Here is a 22,428-nt window from a genome sequence, read left to right as displayed (position 1 = left end):
TGGGACAGCTATTATTTCTTAATTTACCTTTTTTAACATTATTTAACCAATTTCACATACATCTTGGAAAAAAAAAACATAAATTTCCTAATGAGATACTATCAAAAACAGGCAAAATACAAAATTAATAGAATTTCTAATAACACTACAAGTGAAAGGACCGAGGCATAAAGTGCGTGATAAATCTGATGCAATCTTAAAAATGTAAACAAAAACATTTATGTACTGCAATAGAAATGCAATAGAGTTAGAAATGAAACTGGACCTAACATTTGTTCTCTGTAGTGTATATCTGCTTTTGTGTCTTCTTCAAATACACGCCAATAATAAAACATTTAACGGATAGCCTTTGCAAAGATTTCTTTGCGCTGAAACGGATTTTCTTTTGTGCTGAAAGTTTTTTTTATTTTATTATTTCGTTGACTTAGTAAATCATTATTTATACGTTTTATCTCAAAAGTGGTAAGTTTTCTGCTTTCTTAATGCCAAAAAAAAAAAAAAAAAGTATTTACATATATAACATACATCTAATCAATTTTCACACTAAAATATTATTCTTCACATGTGGACTTACGTAAAATTTCGCATTAACAGAAATTTGCTATAAAATTGCAGCGAGGTGTTATCCACGATATTGGATGATAATCTAAATATTTCCCTTTAAATGGATAGCTGCAATAGCTGGAAAACAAGCGTCAGACAAAAGCGGAGCTGCAAACAGCGGTTTGTTGTGCTTGTCAGTTTATGGTATACCATCATTCAGTGTAAGTAATTCTGCTATTCAATGCATGCAGTTTTGTTGAAATTCGTCATATAAATTGCTTTATTTTCTGATGTGAAAGGAATTATTCCAAATAATGGTTTCGATCACTATTTTCAACAGTTACTTGTAAATGATTTGGAACAGGGGATCATAATAACGTCATTTAAAACATTTAATACCCGACAAACCCCCAGGAGTATAGCGATATACAAGCGTGACGTGATCGAAGATTCTTTAAAAAATAATCGTTGTCAACGAATGACATGCATATTCGATTTAAGTAATCATTGTGATCAATTTTTAATATTCGTTGCAAATAATCATTGTCATCGAATAAGCATTGTAAAGAATCATTCTCGTAGAACAATCGTTGAAATGAATCATTGTTATTATATGAGTTGCCATAGTCCCTGATGTATAAGGAACTGTACCCAAATTCTATTCAGAAGAATCGAATATGTATTGCAATTTATCCTATGATCATTATTTACGGCAAGGATTCTTAAATGTTTTCGGCCTACGCCTCCTAATGAAAACTTGCGTAACAGTGAGAAAAAGAACATTTAAAAATACAATAAAAGCTTGAACCTTAGGGGAAAAATCTGAATTTAGCTTCCTCTTACTTAAAAAATTGTTTTTAAAAGGCTTAAAAAATTGAATATTGTAAACAGGAATCTGCACTATAAACATCTCTGGGGGCATTTGCGTCTTTGTTTGTTTCTTTGTAATATCATGTATTCCGGAACGGGGGTGGGGACTTAAAGTTTCGAAAGAGGTACTCCCGAATTCCAAAAATTCGTGATAAGCCATTTCGACCATTGTCATCTTTCTACGACAATCATTCGAGATATTACATAGAATCACTGAAAACGCTAATTTTAGCATTCATTTTTCCGAGTGGCCGAAGTCTCGCGCGCTGGGGATGTTGAGAATAATCACACTTACTCCCTGGTTTATGATTTGATGTCATATGTATATTAATCTAACTGTTTTTTGTTTGCTTAGGTTGTATTGGCAACAGTCGTTGTAGTTTTGTTTTGGTGTGATATGTAGAAATGTGCTGTTCCATATGCGTGATTAATTCCATCATTTAATAAAGCCTCAACTTAATTATCATCGGCCTCTGATGCACCTTTTTAAATCTTTACAGCAGAGCGTGGTTCTGATATTGAACACGCTAGAGGCGAAGCATTAATATATAATTTGTGGAACTTATTTGCTTGGAACGGAATCGCGCGTTAAGTGAAATTTGAAAGAGCAGCACGTGAGGAGAACACAAAGTATTGTATTGAGTCGTTTAACGGTAAAAACGTTTCTCTGTTTAAGCGCCGTGTTGGAGCTGTCTTTGCAGCCAAAGAACTTGATAAATATTTAGACTTTGAAGCGGATGAAACGAAAGTTGCTGAAATCAAAGATGCAAAAACGGCTTACGCATTGCTGCTAACCCTTCTAGATGATGCCATATTGGCGACCGTGTCGAGTGAATCTTCTGCATGTGAGATTAGGAGCCGTTTAAAGAATAAATATCATAAGGAGAGTGCAGTTAGTCAAATATTAGGACGAAAGAAATTATCGACACTGAAGAAACGCCGTGATTGCAGTATGCAGTCACATATTAAAGAACTGTTGGCGATCGTAAATGAACTGCAACTCTCGGGTGCTGAAGTCAAAGATATGGATGTGATTATTTAGTTGTTGATGTCGCTACCTGCTGAGTACGACATTATTAAATCGACGATTGAGAACCAGCCAAATGAAATGCTTACGCTGTACTTTGTTATGCAAAGGATCTTGAATTCTGAAGAATTGCAAGGTGAGAGAATTTCTTACGATCTCCTGTTTCCGGCTCAAGAAATAACGTAGCTTTTAGCGCTGATAAGCGTGATATCATCTGCCACAAATGTAAAACTAAAGGTCATATTGTCTAGCGTTGCAAGAAAAAATTAGTTTGTTTTGGATGTGGACGCCCAGGACATTAGAAGAAGGACTGCAGATTTAAGCATAAATCAGATTACAGAGAATCGGCTACAGTAACATTCATGGTTGGCGAGCCTGTTGGAAATTTCATTCTGGATTCTGAAGCGTCTACACACATCTGTAATAAAGGTGAGTGGTTTGAAGAAATTAAACATTTTTCTGGAACTGTTGCAGGTGCTTCGAAAAATTATGTTTTAAAGGTAGAAGTTATCGGTACAGTCCCTGGAACATTAAATGGAAGAGAAATATTGCTTAAAGATGTGTTATGTGTGCTTGAATTGAACGGTTAATTAATATCTGTGAAGAAAATGCAAAAAGCAGGTCACAGGGTTATTTTTAAGAATCATGTAGCTGTTATTGAAAAGAGGAATAAAAAATTTGAGTTTCCTAAACTCAGTGAGAAAGGACAGTATGCGAGTCAATTTGAACCTGTTAAAGCTTCAACATATATTTCAGATCATAGTGCAGAATTATGGCACAGGCGAATGTGGCACTCATCTGATAAAGTATTAAAAGAAATGGGTTTGCCAGTATCTGAGCCACCATCAAGCTTTTGTGAAGAGTGCATACTAGCAAAACTCCTATGAACAAAAGCCCTAAAAACAGAGAGCATGTGCCGATGAGAATGGTACACACTGACATATGTGGTCCCATTGATGCACCCACTAGGCAAGGTGAAAAGTATTTTGCTACAATCATAGACAATTTTTCTAGATTTACTGAAGGGCAAGTACGTGTCTAGTGAACTAGCTCGTTATTGCAAGAAAAATGGTGTTATGATAGATCCTGCTCCTTCATATTCACCTCCTTTGAATGGTGTGGCTGAGAGAGCCAACAGATATATTTTAGAGATGGCCCGAGCTCTAATACGTGAAGCAAAGCTTCCTAACTCCTTTTGGAGTTATGCTGTACAAACAGATGTATATCTGAAGAATAGAATTCCAAATCAGACTGTTGAAAATCTACCTGATGAGCTCAAATATGGGAAGCCGCCTGATTTGAATATTATTAAGGTGTTTGGATCTGATGCATACATGAGAGTTCCTGATAACTTAATCCAAAATCAAAAAAGATGATTTTTATTGGATACTCTACCATGGGTTATCGTTTACTGGACCCAGTCACAAATCATGTTGTGGTTTCTCGAAATGTGTTGTTGTTCAATGTTGTTCAATTGTTTAATGAAGAGAAAAAGAAATGTATCTCAGCTCAAGATGATTTTTCCATAGAAAGTAAAGATCTTGCTAAAAATGAAGTAATATATGATTCAAGTGATGTAGAATCCAGGAATCTTGAATAAAGTCGTGAAGAAATTATTAGGCAAAAAAGAAATACAAAATTACCTGTAAAGTTGAATGATTACTTTGTGTATGAAGCTAATGTGGCAACTCTTGATACAGTAACATATGAGGACATAACAACATTGCCAAAAGAAGAGCAAGTTCTATGGAGGAAAGCCATGGATGAGGGAATAGCTTTCTTCTTAAAATGAAGTGTGGAAATTAGTCAACTTGCCAAAGAATGAAAAGCGAATATTCTGCAAATGGGTGTTGCGCATCAAACGAAACAATGTTTACAAAGCTAGACTGGCTGCTCGTGGCTTTGAACAGAAGCCAGGCATTGATTACTTTAAGACCTATTCTCCTGTAAATAGTACATCATCACTTCGACTTGTTCTGGCTATCATTATTCAAAAGAATCTTGAAATCTATGCATTAGATGTAAAGACTGCATTTCTGAATGGTCTCCAAGAAACAAACTACATGGAACAACCAATGGGCTACAATGACAACAGTGGTCGTGTTTGAAAACTTCTTAAGAGTTATTATTGACTTAAGCAAGCACCGAGGCAGTGGTTCAAGAGATTTACTGATTTTATAATTCAGTTAAACTTTTAACAACTAAACTGTGGAGCATGTATTTTTGTGAGAAGAACTATACAGAGTTAAATATTTATTGTGCTGTATGCGGATGACTTGCTAATTGCTGGTTCTCATGCTTCAGAGGTAAGAATTGTGATAGAATTACTTAAAAATGAATTTGAGATGTCCCAGGCTGAAGTTGCAAATGAATTTCTAGGAATAAGTTCTGAATATTCACAGAACAAACTTACTTTAGGCCAAAAGGCTTATGTTGGAAAATTGAGCCATCTGATACTTCCCTAGTGCCGAAGTCAAGTTTTGCGAATGGTGAAAGATTTCATGGCCCTTATCGTGAACTTGTAGGTGCATTGCTGTACCTATCTATAACAACTCGTCCTGATATTGTCTGAGTCAAATACAAGAGCAACCCACTAACAGTGCTTGGGCTGGTCTGAAGCAAATTCTTCGTTATTTAAAAGGGACATCTGAACTCAAATTATTATTTTTTAAATCTAATAGTGCTGATATTACGTTAAATGTTTATGTTGATACTGATTGGGGGTCAGATACATATGATAGAAAATCTATTTCTGGATATATTATTTTCTTCAATTATTGTCCTGTGACTTTGTTAAAAAGCAAACATCTATTGCTCTGTCCTCTACTGAGGCAGAATTTTGGTTTAGCAAAAGCTATCCAGGACCTAACTGTATTTTATAATGTATGTAAAGAACTTTTAGGAGTCGACAATATTAAAGTTTCAGTTTATGAGAATAATCAGTCTGTAATTAAAGCAATATTAAATAAAACTCATTGTGCTAGACTAAAACATTTGGATATGAAATTTAAGTATATTATGAATATTGTAAAATTGTATGATATAAATCTTGTATATGCTTCTAGTGAAAATCAGTTCGCTGATTTGTTTACAAAATGCTTGCTAAACCAAGATTACGTTATTTAAGATATAAATGTAAAATCATATGTGATTAAGGGAGGGTGTTGCGAATAATCACACTTACTCCCTAATGTATGATTTGGTATTCTTTGTAAATTAACCATAACTGTTTTTTTTTTCTCTTAGGTTGTATTGGCAACAGTCGTGGTAGTTTTGTTTTGGTGTGATATATAGAAATGTGCTGTTCCATGTGTGTGATTAATTCCATCATTTAATAAAGCCTCTACTTAATTATCATCGGCCTCTGATTCACCTTTTTAAATCTTTACAGTTGATAAAAATGCTTTATTTGTGCCGCCTCTTCTCGCTTTCAAATCGTAGAGTTTGTTCGGAAGAAATTAGTACGTTTTAAAAAACACTATTGCCAAACATGAGACCTATTATTATATAATGATCATATTGTGAAGATGAACAAAACACGCGTTTCCATGTGACGTCATTGTATGCAGAAAATGTTTCGTTAATGTCAATATTTTAAATAAATAGCTGTTGTTGGCAACTTTTATGTTTCACGTTACGATAAGTGACACGTTATGTTATCGCTACTAATTCTTTGATTGTTATTTTGAAAATTTGTTATATTACATTAAATTTAAATCATGACTTTATACGTATTACCTAAAGTCTCAAATGTCTTTGTGTCCTCGCTTGGCAATCAAAAATTATTTATTAATCAATGGTTACTTGAAAAGAATGAACTGATTCTCTTCATACTGAAGTATTTCTATGCATTTCCTCTTCAGGTGTACACGGAACTTAAAACTTTTGCTTTGGTAGCAAGTAGCCACTTTGTGTACAATGACTTAACAATTCATTTTATATTCAATTCTTCAGTGCATTTTAATAATTTCTTCTAGAAAAATTTCATTTCATTTATTGTATAATTCCTGAGTACAGTTTAAACTTCTGTAGGCATTTAACGTATTTTTGTTGAATTGTTACTTTACTAAAATTTTTTTCAATTTACTAAAATGCCGAAACGCAAGACGACATTACGGGAGATGGATTAGGAAGCCAAAGAAGAGAAGCACAAATGTTATATGGAGCTACAGAAAAATGTGGAAAAACCACTAGAAGACCCAGCAGGCATGTACAAGTAAACTTACATACTTCAAAATCGAATGAATGTATGACTGGAGACTCAGCAGGCAAGCAGAATGACCAGAAATCTTACTCATTCAGGAAACTGAAGAAGAAACCGATTGGTGGCTCGGAAGACAAGCAGCAATTCAAGAAACTGTAGCAGAAGCGAAAAGAAGGCTCATTAGACAAGTGGAACGTCAACAGAATATGTTTGATGAAGAGAAGAGGAAATTGCAAGTAGAAGAAAGGACACAACACTCTCAGCAGCATCGTTAAATTCGAGTGTAAATGCCAGAACAAATTGCCACCGCATAAACAACTTAAGACGCTGCACATTACAGAGACGTTCGGTCTGAAGAAGCAATGGCTATGCGAGAAACATGCTTCGCTTAAGTACAGCACGACATACACGTAAGCTAGAAGATGGAATGTATTCAACTGATTGCACAGCATACGACATCAGTATTGGTTCTACGTTACGATAAATTTCGGTAACACAAGAAGGTACTTCCAGAGTTTTGACATAAGAACATACCCATCAGTGTTTTAAAAATACACATTTTGCAACAAATTGGAAAACAAATATCGGAAAATTTGCCGTTTCATGCATAAGAGTTCAGCATTCGCAAAGTTATATTTTCGTAAACGTTTTAGCAAAAAATAATAAATATTACTGCTTTGCGAAGGAGGTAATTTTGGTATGAATTCAGAGGAAACTGAAAGTAAATTTAACAAAACAGTAAAAACGAAATCAGAATTACACCGAGACTACCCGTCAATGGTTGTTTTAAACAGGCCTTTAATATATATATATAACATTTCAAAACCTTAGAGGGAACCTACTACTATCACAATATCTTTATAACTTCAGTTTTTAAGAATTAAAAAATACATTTATCTATCTGGATAATGCTAATACTATTTGACGAATAACAACGTTTATTTAACACTTGATATAACCAACTTCACGCTGATCTTGAACTTCCTAATGAGATACTACCAAAAATAGAGAATTAATTGAATTTCTAATAACACTACAAGTAAAAGACCGAGGCATAAAGTATGTGACAAATCTGATGCAAACTACAAAATGTAAACAAAAAATTTATTTACTGCAATAAGAAATGCGATAGAGTGAGAAATGAAACTATTTTGTGATTTTTAATGAAAAATTTACGATAAGGTATTGATTTATGATATTAGTACGTGTATAATGTTTATATTATTTATTTAAATATGATGAAACTTTCATAACATTCATTACTTACAAATGCTTTTTCATCCATCGCAGCATAGCACAAGCCATTTTCTTTTCTGTGCTGGTGCACGTCAAATTAATCAATATAATTCAAAATTATTAAGAAAATGAATCACTTTGATTCGTTTTTCAAAATATATATATATCTCCAACAGCAGTATTAATATATCACAGCAATATAATTCGTGATCATAAAATCTCCAAACACGCATTAAACGCAAAAAATCGCATTAAGGCAGAATGAAAAATTTTCACCCTTACAATGACTTTTACAACAATACAAAATTGAATTTTTAAACTGATTATTGTTACACGATATTTCATTCTTAGGGAATCTTTCATGGTTGTTGAGGTATTTTATCTGTTAACTGCTTTAAATACAATTATAATTTCATATATATATATATACACACAGACATATATGTATATCTAAATATGTATTCCTAATAAATTACTTCGATATATTATATGTAGACGCATAATTCTAAATAAATTACAGTAGTTTACATAATTTATATTTTCTTAATTATATATGCCAGCAGACTGTTTTAATTATTTATAAGTATCTGCTTGCTAATGATTATATAATTAAGTAAATATTGTTTACATTTTGTAGTCTGACAATCATTAAAAAATAGGTACATTTTATCTTATGCTTTCATTTGTTTGCTCCTCAAAAATTAGTAGCATTCAACACATTCGTCAGTTTAGGGAGCTTGCTATGTACAGGAAAATTATGTAAGACCATAGAGAACATCAGCTCTGAGTTTTTCAGTTCAGAGTAGACTTCGGATATTTGAGAGACTTTATTTGAGAGTGTGATCTTCGCTCCTTAGATGCGCTTTCCATCCTATTTTCTTTAACGTCTTTACCACTTTGAAGTGGTAACTATTGACTGTGCTCCATTATAATTGGAAGATCTTGCACAGGTATTTCGGGAAAGTTCCAGTATTTTAAAATTTTAGGAAACATTTTGGGAAAATATTCTAACAAAAAACCGTCGGTTCTGTGTGCGTTTTCTCCACTACCAAATTTTACGCATGGAACAATATTAGATATTAGATGTCGGTCTAAATGCCAATGTTAATAGCCTCCATTACCGAGGTTATGAATGCGGGACGAGAAAAGATGGAAAGAGATGGCAAATCATTTCAAGAAAAGATAGAATCTGCCAAAAAGAAATTGAAGCAAATCAAGAAGAAATGGAAAGTGGATAATAGAAAAAGCTATCGAGGATATGGAAGGCAGAATTGATATGGTTGTTGGAGACATTGCAGAAATATTAGGATTTTCTGCTGTCAAGAAACAAATCAAAGAAAGAGTTTTTGCTGTCAAACACCCATGAGAATTTCTGCAGATGTCGTCAAGGGAGTTAAGAGCTTACAAGTATTCATAATTAAAGCTGAACTCAATTCTGATGACTGAAACGTGGTACCTATCTGTCTTCCTGTCCCTCTCTCAAGTTATCCACATATGATAGAAAGAACTACTGTCAATACTGAGTTCTCTATAATCTCAAACGCAAACGGGTAGGATTCCGACGATAAGTAAAGAAATCTGGTCGCTCCTCTGACATTGGACGTGGTGGATATCATTCAAACTCTGCCCGAAAATCTGAAGTTTGATGCTCTATTAGGCGCGTTGGAGCTATGGGAATAACGGTTTAAAAGACTGCACCACGCTGCAGTTAAAATCCTGCCAACAGAAGTCCAAGGAAACACTCCATAAGCTCGCTCCTGATATCAAAGTGCTCTCTCATCTCGCCTTTTGGGCTACCCAACAGAAACATTGGAAGTACAATACCTGCAGTATTCCATCGGTGGGACATGAGAACCTGAGGTACACAAAGACATGTGAATGAGGGTTCTCAAGTATTTAAAAAACGTTATAGAGTACGCCATGAAATAAAAGGCAGCCCATCAAGCAACTTTTAAAACCCATTACCCAATCAGAATCGCTACGATCCAGGAGCCAGTGGTTCAAGTGACTGCTCGTCTAGACAATTTAATCAGGCAAATCAATACCTTCATGTAGAACAGGTATGAGTACAAACCGACTTTAAAATACTAGAACTCCAGTGGTGAAGAACACCTACGAAGGAATTTCAGAACACATGAGGACACAGAAATTAATACCTCTTCCCAACAAGGAGGCAAGAAACGAAATTGTGGATATCTCCCAGAGGGAATTATCAAACATATTGAGAAGCCCCATTTAATAGCGTTTCGTTTTTCTGATATGAGTGGCGACAATAATGGACTTTTGATTTTGAGCCATATAAATGAAGATTCCGCACTATAACAATCGATACAGGAGTCACATTACAATCATCAGAAAAGATCTGGCTCAGCGATTGAAAGATAAAATCATCTGGACGTTGCCCTGCGTGGATCTCCGGACTGTATCAGGTGATAAAATCGATATCGATGAAATTTTCAAATATAATGTCACGTTTTGATTTTCCGCCAACCATACATGCTATATGTGGCAGACAGCGAACTAGTAGATTATAATAATGTAAGTTAAGTAAACTATGAGGATAGCCTTATAAAATTTCAAATTTTGCTTCTTCGTATCTGGATATATAAACAAAAGACGTTTCAAAACTTTACAGAGAGACTGAAATGTGGATGCGAAAAGAACGCATTGTGATGATAGAGGGTGTTGTTGAGCTTGGCACATGAAAGTGATCCGCTGGCTTAAATCGTAAAATCATTTCCCACATAAATATCGCGCGATGAGTTGCTACACGAATAAGGAGCTCATCGACATGCATTTTATCTACGGGTTTGCGATGAAAACAGAGCAGCTGTCAAAAGATGAACCAGGGCTGCTATACTACAAAGTTTTTCCTTGCATGACATCACTAACTACTAGTTTTCAAAAAGAACGCTGTAACCTACTCTCTTCGTTTCTTCCACTTCTATAAGTAAATGACGTCAATGTTGGGAAGAGCGTAACACTGTTGGTCTACTGACCCTAAACAAAGAACTATTCCCGAGCAGGTAGCAGTGGAATCAGCAAATGTTCCAGCGTATTCACCTGGAAATGTACGGGACTATATTGCTTCGGGCTTACCGGCGTGATATGAGCAGGGAAAAGTATTTCAGATCTTCTGCAGTGGAAGAAGCTATAGTTTATATATTTGAAGACAATTATCCTGTTACGAACACGAGCGCTGTTAGACATGTATTCGGAGTGAGACGCCAACCGTTTGAATGACTCTAAATTAAAAATAAATGCATCCATAACATTTACAGAGAAGGCAGGTGTTGAAACCAGACGCTTATCCTTTGTTTGTTAGCTTTGTCTGCAGATATCTAGCAAATCCTGACTACACTCTGTATGTCTTATTCACTAATGGGGCTGCACATTTGCATGTTCGAATAAGTTTACAGAGTTTCGAATAAGTTTACCCACATCTTTGGATGCATGATAAGCTTTGGACGCATGATTAGCAAGAACGAGTCTAAATTATTTTTTTTCGCTGACATAAAATAAAACTACTTAGTAGGACCATTCTACCTAGTCGCTTGAAACTCCTGCATCTTCCAACAAAATATTCTGCCGGAACCTTTTTCCGGTGTTTCTCTAGCCATTTGCACATAGATGTTTTTGCAACCCGATTGCTAGCTCAGGTTGTCCCATCCGTGTCTAGTTACGGCCGTTATTACATTAGACCGGGTGCATGTGTTCCTCGGCCATCCCAACCACCATATTTGACATGCACGGATTTCTTCTAAGAGGATGACCTAAAGTAATCGTCACTGAATGCGATGAAGATCTAGTGCCAAAGTGTCAGTTGCTGCTGAAAGTATGCACTAAATTCACTATAAATCTTTACTAATGTATGCCAATCCATGCACCGCCGCTGTGGATCTTGTATTATTATTGCTAGTCGTGCTTCGAACACTAATGCAAAAAGTGGAGTCATTAAAATAATTATTTCTTTTAACTTATTTAATCTATCTTTCTTACTTGCCTTCCTTATGTGACAAAACCTACAAGCTCAATTTCAAATGCATACACTTTTCTTTTGCGATCTTAAGCACTCCGTTAATGTTCTGCTTATTTTGGTACCTTCTACCTGGCTTTACATTTTTGTCAGATGTTTTATCATCACCTTGGATAACAATTCAGCCATATTCAAGTTTATAGATAAAAACGAAGTTTAATTCGAATGAGCATATTTTGTCTAAACTCTGTAAGAAATATCTTACAGACATCATCTAGACAGTTTTATGCGAATAACAAAAAATTATAATCTCTACTAAATAATTAAATCCATCAAAATTTTTCTATTTTTCTTTCGTATCATAATCTCAAAAAATAATTCTGTGCTGAGTTAATATGCTTAATTTATAAAGTCCTATAAGTAAAAGTGATATGCCTTCATTAACAAGCAGCATTTCTATTATCCAAATTGGGATTAAGATTATTGCATGTGCTGTTATAGTATAACGCACAGCACTTTCAGATAATAGGTAGTAGAGTCAGATTCAATTTCTTGAAAAGCAAAAGTTACATTTTTAAGGCTGTGTTTTTTACAGTACTTAAAGACTCTAGATTTAGAAAACTGTTGCAGTGTGCTTCAACCACATTTTGGAATGACAGGTTGGTAAATAATGCAGATTCTTTACCAAAAAAATGTTTTTTAATAGAAAATTTATTAATAAACAAGACAGCTCTTGCCTTAATGCTAAAACTGTTTCAGAAAATATTTTACTATATCGTCAATTTAGTTTAATATTCATAAAATATTTTACTGTATCGTCAGTTTAGTGTAATATTATAAAATATTTTACTGTATCGTCAATTAGTTTTTTATTATTTCGGGTACGTTTCAGCAATTATATTTATAACAATATATACATTGTTTACGAACTGCATCACTTGCACAACTCGAAAATTCGACTCGAACAACTCAAATTTTGAATTATGACTATTGCAATTGTCTAAATCGTGTAATCAAAATTGTCTGATTATTTTTTTTTCCTACAGCAACACTAGAACATAGTTTAGTGCCGCAATATAGTCTTATTCTTTGAAGTAAACACTTCAAACTTAATTTCTGCTGCCTGATTTCACTTCTAACTATTGGGAACAACAGATCCAATGCTTACAAGTTTTAGGGGAAAAAGGTTGAGTTCCCCAAATTTTTTCTTCTACTTCATTTCTCTTTTTAGCATGTTTAGCTTTGTGGAAAGCACGTGGAGTACAATCTCAAATGACGTAGATAAAAATAAATGCTATGCGTGATGATATTACGAGTTACGATCACAATGGGGAAGTGCTGGCAACTACCCTGTTTTAGAGGAATTACCTATAATACAAATGCCAGTAGTGAATCTGTTACAGTTTTTAGTTTCTTGCGTAGACAGGCTGCAGTACCGATACTTCTTAGTTTGCGCCAGATGCTTGGCTGCAACATTGTTCATTCTGTTCATCAACAATGACCCATCTTGAATTGTGCCAAAGTTTCTGCTTTGTTTAACTCAATTGTCGCGGTCCATCTCAGACTGTGCCATTATAACGCACTTGCTGTGATAAATCGTGTCTTTATTGCAGTGGTTATCAAAGAGCAAATGCTTCCAATATCTTATGCGGGAGTCGAGAAGATGCATAATGAACATGAGTAAAACAAATAGCCATGAAGATTTGATTAAACTGCATTAATCCCTCATTTCACTTACCCTGCTGAGGTTGTATACACTGGTTTAGTTTATACGATGACAGTGGGGCATAAAATACACGGAGCGGCTGCCTGGTGCCGAAAGGGGTAGTCAATACTCTCCTGAAAGAGAGGTGGCTTCGGCCTTCCGAGTAGGCTGGCGTGGTAGCCAGTACTTCGACGCTTCGCTTCGCGCCCTGCGTGAAGCTTAATAAAACATGTGGCAACGATTAGATAATTCTTTAAATGATATACATTTTGTGCATTCTGAGTTATAATATGATTGAAATATAATACTGTTAAGTAAACCTAGTGCCAGAGTGTCGCTATGGTAAACAAATTGAATTTTTAAAGAATGCATTTATTCTATTGTGGTTTATGCGCTGTCGGTGAAGTAGGTTTAATTCAATCTAATAAGTTTAAATAAAATGCAAGAAAAATTGCGTATAATTTAATATTACGTACAAGGAAGTCATGTGGTGTACACATCAGATTTTTTTTATTGGCTCACCGCAACAATTGTCTGAATTCAGCATTATTTGTAACCTTGTGAGCCCAATAACCCTTGCCGGAGATGGGGATTAACTATTGGACAAACCATGTTGCGCGACCTTGAACGGATGAAGCTCATGTAACCTCATAACTAGTATCACTCTTTAATTTGCAAACAGTTCTGGCCACCATTATGTAGTGAAGTTTAATCATTTTACTACAACTCAAAACTGTCCACTTACAGCTTCACAACTTATGACTCAGAAAAAAATAGCCCTACTGCAGTCTTCTGCTACCTAGAGCATGAAGATGAGGCAAAAAAGCGCGTAACTGAAATTAGGCGTGCTTCTTAAAAGTTTTAGAAGAAAAAGAGTCTATGTAAGAAACAGATAGCTTACAAATAATGCTGAATTCAGACAATTGTTGCGATGAGCCAATAAAAAAAATCTGATGTGTACGCCACATGTCTTCCTTGTACGGAATATTAAATTATACGCATTTTTTCTTGCATTTTATTTAAACCTATTAGATTGAATTAAACCTACTTCGTCGACAGCGCATAAAACACAATAGAATAAATGCATTCTTTAAAAATTCACTTTGTTTACCATAGTGACACTCTGGCACTAGGTTTACTTAACAGTATTATATTTCATTCATATTATAACTCAGAATGCACAAAATGTATATCATTTAAAGAATTATCTAATCGTTGCCACATGTTCTATTTAAATACTATAATAAAGCTAGAACTATGTATAAAAGAAATTAAGCAAATAAAACAAAAAAGAAACAGTTTTTCACAGACGATTGAGTATTTCTCATTTAATTAATTCAGTTCTTAGTTCGCGAGAAGGCAAAAATACATAAAAGCTCAAAATATCTATATTAAAGGTTACGAAGTAAAATTCAAACGCTTATTTCCTCGAAAAAAATCCAGAAAGAATTAAGCATGATTTAATTGGCAATAAAAAATCAACGCGTTATCTTTGTTGTTGCATAGCTAAGTTTCTCTAGATTGGCAACAAATCCACTAGTCTCCTGTTTCAAATGTAAATATCAATGGCCGCCATTAAAAACAGGCTTAGCGGCAATTAAACAACTTTAAAATTGCTGATAATTCTAAAAATATTGCACACAGATTTACTAAAGGCATAAAATCCTTAACCGGAAGATAAAAACAATATAATTCAATCATTTTTAAGGAAAAAAATGTACAATTTACAAACATATAAGAGTAAAGAAACTGAGATCACTGAGCCGGGTAACAGAGTGGATATATATATATAAATATATTTATATACGTTTGGTGCGGCCGATTGCAACCAAAATAAGAGGTGCACATGTACATGTTATAGCAGTCATATATACAAAATTTCAACGTTCTGAGGCTACTCGTTTTTGAGTTATGCGAGATACATACGTACGTACATACGTTCGTACAGACGCCACGAAAAATTCTCTTCAGAATTAATTTTAAAACAATTTTATAATTTTTTTGAAGGAAAAGAGTATTTTATTCTGTCCTTAAGTACAGATATCACGCAAAAACATAGTTAAATTGCATTCGATAGCGGTCAAAATGGATATTTTCGCAGAAATATGCTGCCTGAAATTTTCGAGATTACAATACTTCCTTTTTACTTCGTACAAGGAAGTAAAAACATTGTTGTCTCTTTTACTTGTATATAGTGGCAAGTTTATAGGTGATGCAGTTACGTCATGAAGAAGCCATGCCCTGTTGGAAACTGAGTAAATTGAGGCGAGCCACGTTTTAGAAGCCGGCTAACGTTTGGGAAAAATACAAGTATATAAACTCTTCTGCCAGTAGTCTCTGTCTCCCACAGATGTTGCCAACGCTTCAATAATTCTGTCTCGAACTCAACTTTTATGATCGAGCACGGGAGAGGCACATCAAGCGTCCGAACGTGGGGGTCAGCTGCTGCATTTTTGGCTGTTGCATTTGAAATTTCATTACCCAGTATTACAGTGTTAGCAAGTACCCACTGGCGTACAGGCTTATAGTATTTTGATGACATTATTAAGAGTTTTTGTATGGCCCTGACGAATGGATTTTACTATATGTGTCTTGGATTACCTGAAGGCTCGAGGCCGAGGCATATGCATATGTCCTATCTCATAAACCTGTTTTCTCTTTAAGTCGGAGCACACGCACTTTTGCACTCGCACTAGCGTGCACTTTTGCTCAGCACTAGCGCTGAGCTAAGAGATGCAGAGGCGGCAGTCCTGATATCATTTAGAGCATTAGTAGGCTAGGTTTTATACCCTCGGGAATTGCTTAGGAAGAAAGGTCTTTGTGCTGAGTGTAGCGGGTTCTCCATTTTAGTAGTCATCGTTATGCCTCATATGGAGGCTCCATACAGTGCGATATGCTCAGCATAGGATGGAGCGAGACAGATACAAGAAGATTACCTCACGGTTACTTCTCTCAAGTATCCCTATCAAAAATAAAAATAAATTTTCTAGTAAAAAGTAGCAGCAAATCATGGAAAGTTTTCATTTTATTTTCAGCGACTCTTAAGAAGAAGTGTAAGATGCGCGCACAGAACATGGGAATGTTTATTATTTTACATTACATTACATTTATATATGGCAATGTGCATTACTTTCAATTTTTAGAGATATTTACCAGGATTTGGAACAAAAATTCCGGAGAAAATTTATTCTACAATACGAAGTGCGCATCTGCATTTCAACAATTCATGAAATATATTATTTAAAAGGAGGGCACTGTGAATATGTTTAATGATAATATTATAAACAATTAATCATATTACATGAGTGAATAAGCAAGTATTTAGGAACAAGTAAATTTTTAGCATCTCCTGTCTACATATGCAAAGAGCAAGTCAACAACAGAAAATTATATCGTCTTCTTTCCATGTGTATATGTTGAATAAGTTTTCCTTCCTTACTCTACTATTTTATTACCTTATATTTTTAACAAAGGAATAGTGGGTTCCGTTGACGTGGCTAATCAAATTTTCATTCAAGCGCGGTTAACTATTATTTGTGCTCTCAACCTGGTGACTGCGGATGCTGAGCCGATGGCTGATCCATTGTTTCGGCAATTTCCGCACAGGATTTAAATTTACCTCCTCGTAGAGTTCTTCTCTGAACGGAGTGGTTGTTCAAAATATAGATTTATATGATAACTTAAGTGTTTTAAAAAATTAGCGAAAACAAAAGAAGTATTAAAAGCACAGTATCTCTTTTTGATCGCTTTTTGTTCCTGACTATCCGCAAATGCTGTAAACAATTTAATACGTTTAGATACGAGTACAATCACATTTGACTGAAGTAATCCATTGTTTAAATCTGTTTTCCTATTGAATTTTTAGGTCATTTAAGAATTGAATTTTAATGAGCGCAGAACGCTTTTTAATTAACGTATAAACAAAAACCAGCTTTCTGGACATAACAACACTTTTATGATATTTGATATCACATTTGATTCTAGCAACAACATAGTGTGTATTAGAATAGAAAATTATATGATCTTTTATAATTAAGAATTTATTTAGATAAAAAATTCAATTACACTGAAGGAAAAGTCTCGGTCGTTTCCATTAAAAACGTTTAGACTTTCCTAATGCAAATAAAAAAGGGTTACGCATACAACATATGTACATGTAATTATGTTTCACACTAAACAAATTATTCCTCACGATTTTAGATGTGAAACTAAACTTTATTTTTTTTTCTTTTTATGGATAGCTTCGATAGCTGAAAAACAAGCGTCAGACAAAAGAGCTGCAAACAACGATTTGTCGTTCTTGTTAGCTCTTGCTATCTCATATTCCAGTGTAAGTAATTCTGCTATTCATTGCATATAATTTTGTTGAAATTCATCACATCAACTTCTTTCTTACCTGATGTGAAAGGAATTATCAAATTGCAATTCAGAAGAATTAGGTAAGGGTTTCGAACACTATTAGCAGCAGTACTCATAAATTGTCTCGAACTACGGCTCGGAATGCTGTAATTTAAATATCGCAATGCATGGCTGTAATACGACCCTAACTTCACTTGGTGTGTACGATATACTATAGTGGCGTGATCAAATTTGTTTGCAGGTTGTCATAGAATGACATGCATAATCGATTTAATTAATTATTGTCATCAATTTTTAATATTCGTTGCAAATTATCATTGTCACCGAATAATTATTGTTGCTTATCAGTGCATAGAAATGTTATGCAAAATCTCCTAAATGAAGTCAATAAAATAATATAAATACAATAAGGAACTTAGGATACGGAAATAGGATTAGGTCGTTACAGCAATAACGACCAAATCAAAATTCGTCTTCTGTTGTCGCAAAAAAACTTCAAATTGATGTTTATTTACTACTATTTAAAAAAGGGATGCCGAAGATTTCCCAGTTTATAAGTTACAAACAGAGTGAAAGAATAAATGTTTTAAAAACCTTGCACGTATGATTGAAGAAACAGAAAATTGCAAGAGAAATTGAGTAATACTCCTTCCTCAAAATGACTTATGTTTGATCTAATGGGCATTGTTTCAAATCGTTGATACGGAGTTTGGTTTTAAATCAATCGACAGGGTATGTATAATAATAATTATCGCAATTTAAGATAGTACATAATTTTTGCAAAATATACATCAGTACAAAGTCCGAAATTCGGATGTCCATTATCCGGAATGATCTAAAATCCGGACCTCAAAGGAAAGAACTTTTTTTTTGTATGCTTTACACATGCGCATTTGATTTTTCCTTCCATAATAAATCATGTGGAGATTTTCACTTAAAAATTCCGATTCTTAATTTCACTTAGGCACTAATTAAAATACCTCGTTATGGGAAAACAATTATGTAAGCATAAATTTGTGAAATTAATAATTTGGCTCATTAGGTAAGTATCTGCTTGTCATGCATTTCAAACCGAAACATTCACCCTGACGCCGACCTGGCGAGTCATTATTTATTATATTTTGCTTTCATCACCGCACGTTTATCACGACATGACAGCTTCAGTAATAACTCATGCAGTGAAGTCTAAACAATTTTTTATCTTAGCAACTGAATAACGTGCATATGGCATCCTTTTATGCTAAAATTACGCTTGGCGATGATTATAGATTTTTAAATGCTCTAAGAAATAATGACGAGGAAAAAGTCAACAATAATTTCTTTTCATTTGCTAAAAATAGATTTTGCTAATGAAACTCATAGGCCAAAATACATATAGTGCTATTTTAATTGAGAATAACTGATATGTTATTTACCATAAACCCAGAACATTCGGCAGAATATGTCGGCCCCAGACGGCAGAATTTAGGGAAGACGAAATTTTTGGAATTTGGGGAAGCACCCAGCGGCAAACGTAAGGGATGAGATGTTTCTTTATGATTTAGTGAAAGCACTGGGATGCAAAGTTTAGATGCGCTGAAAATTTAGAAATTAGGAAGGCGCTTTTTAGCAGAATTTAAGATCCGTAGAGACTGCGACAGGCGGTATTTAGCGCCGGCCCTTGATAAAGCGTTAAGTATATGTGGGAGTTTATTTATTCAGGACTCAGATTAATTTTAAGCATGCGCAAGAAATAAATATAGGTATAGAAATAACTAAACTAATACAATTCAGGCTTAATTTAGTAGGCAATAGGAGCAAGACAAAATTTAACGAAATAACTTGGCTTTCGTCGCCAATCTTGTGATACACAGCCAATAATGTATAAATGTATGACGGAAGCTATTAAGCTAGGCTAAAAATACCTTTACTGAATTCTAAGGCATTTCAGTTAATGTAGCTGACTGCGCTGTTTCTTAATCTTCTAGTTTGATTCAGCTTATTATTTTTTTGCAAACTGTTATTATTACGGCAAATTTATAAAACTAAGCTTAAACTTTCGATTATGTCGAAAAGAGTTTCCAATTCTGGAGCTGCCAAAGGATCTACAATGCGAAACCATGTTTCAATGTCCATTAAACAGAAAGTGGATGTAGCATCTGATTTCGAGATTATCAGTGCACTTATATACCTGAGAACTTCTGTGAACGAGAGTAGAAGAGAATGTAATGTAACTGCGTAAATAGTGCATCGCTGCTGTCTTATGAGGTTAGTTAGAAATAAATGTTTGTGCCGTGACATAGTGTGTTGGGTTGCGTCATGCACTTCACAGAACCCACATCGCAAGACACAACAGTTGGCGACGAGGATGGGATGAAAAGAAAATCGTCCCCGACTCGGCGCATTCGGTTACATGCGTAAGTAATAGCAAAACTGAAACTTGGATTAGGGGATTCCACGAAAACTGCAAAAGTTAGGAAAGTTATTTGATTTTTATTTTGAAAGGATGGAGAAGTTAATTGAAGAATTAATAAAGCAGAATGAAGCCTTAATGGTGGCATTGCAAGAAAAATCGAAACATAAACAAGACAAAATTTCTGTTTCTTTTGATAAGTTCGATGTCCTTGTCCGGTACCTGTGGCTTCACGTTGCCATCTGAAGTAGCAGTTATATGAGGTTCATAGATTACCGGTGCAGACGGAACCTCGCTCCCTACCGATCTGATCTGATCAACAGTTAGCGACGAGGAAGAGATGAGAAGAAAATTAAACTTAACTAAAAGTAAATTTTTTCAAAATGAGATTAAATTTTTAGGGCATAAAATTGATGCCGATGGATTTCATAAGACGGATGAAAAGATTTCGGCAATTGCTAATGCCCCTACGCCGAAAGACGTCAAGACATCAAAAGCTTTTTGGAATTAGTGAGTTTTTATGCCACATTTTGCCCTAATTTGGCAACTTTGGCATATCCCTTAAATAATTTAACAAAAGAAGATGATAAATGGAATTGGTATAAAAACTGCCAAATCGCTTTTGAAAAAATGTAAAAGAAAATTTGTTCAGACAGAGTTTTAATGCATTACGAACCCACATTACCGTTAATGCTAGCTACTGATGCATCTCCGGTAGGTCTTGGGGCAGTGCTCTCGCATGTTTTGTCTGATGGAACAGAAAGGACTATAGCATTCGCTTCGAGGACACTGACTAACACAGAGCAGAAATACGCCCAAATCGATAAGGAAGCACTGTCAATTGTTTGGGCTGTCAAAAAGTTTTATCTGTATCTAAAGGGAAGACGATTTTTCTCTGGTGACAGATCATAAACCTTTAGTGGCTATTTTCAAATCTAAGAGAGGACTTCCTATCCTCACAGCCACCCGACGTTTACGTTATGCAGTGATATCAGTTTAATATTGCGTTTCGAAATATCAAGGAACACGCTAATGCTAACTGCCTGTCGCGCCTGCGTCTTAAGTCCGAAGATTTATGCATTTAAGCATGATGTTGAAATATTCCAACTCTCCCAAATTGAAACTCTTTCGGTAACAGCTGGGAAGATAGCTCGGGCAACGCGAGCTGACGAAGAATTAAATAGTCTTTATATGAAATTAAAATCTGTAGAAAGTTTGAAACGTAGGAAAGCAGAGTACACCTTACGCGATGACTGTATAATGAGTGGTCAGAGGGTAGTTGTTCCGAAAAAACTCCGAGTTAAAATTCTCGAAGAGTTACACTAAGGTCATTTAGGAATCGTTAAAATGAAGGCAATCGCCATATTTTACGTCTTTTGGAAGGGATTTGATCATGATATTGAAGACGTTTCGAGAAACTGTGTCGATTATATTATGTTCAAATCAGATCCAGTAAGGGCAAGGGTCCATCACTGGGAATATCCAAGTGCGCCTTGGAAACGCATTCACGTAGATTTTGCAGGCCATATTTTTGAACGAATGTTCTTGATTATCATTGACGCACATTCTAAATGGCTCGAAGTGTATACCTTAAAGTCAACAAATTCCTTTCAGACAATTGAATGTTTGAGAGACTGTTTTGCAAGATACGGACTGCCTTTAGTAGTAGTGAGTGACAATGATCCTCAGTTCACATCGGGGAATTTGAAACTTTTATAAGGAATACTCGAATTAAACACAAAACGTGTGCTCCATTTAAACCAGCAAGTAACGGGCGAGCAGAGCGGTACGTTTACACCGTTAAACAAGCATTACGTACAATGCAAGGTTATCCAAGAAATATTAAGCAAAAACTTGCCATATTCCTCATGAATTATAGAAAGGCACCAAGGTTGCCGAACATGGCAACCTTGTCAAGTCCAGCAATGTTATTCTTAAAAAGAGAAATTAGAACTCGAATTGATTTAGTTGTTCCAAATCTTAGACGAAGAGTGGAAGAACGCATCCGAAGGAATAATTATGATCTCTAAGCCAGAAATTTTGAGATCGGAGAAAAGGTTGCCATTCGGGATTATAGATCGGCAAATTCCCGATCGAAAATTGGCAGAGTGACAAA

The sequence above is a fragment of the Stegodyphus dumicola genome, chromosome 12, assembly GCF_044657685.1.
Source record: "Stegodyphus dumicola isolate Sdum_Otavi_A_Nest chromosome 12, ASM4465768v1".
NCBI classification, from domain to species: Eukaryota; Metazoa; Arthropoda; class Arachnida; order Araneae; family Eresidae; genus Stegodyphus; species Stegodyphus dumicola.
The sequence above is the reverse complement of the archived record's forward strand: the minus strand, read 5'-3'. Positions refer to the sequence as shown.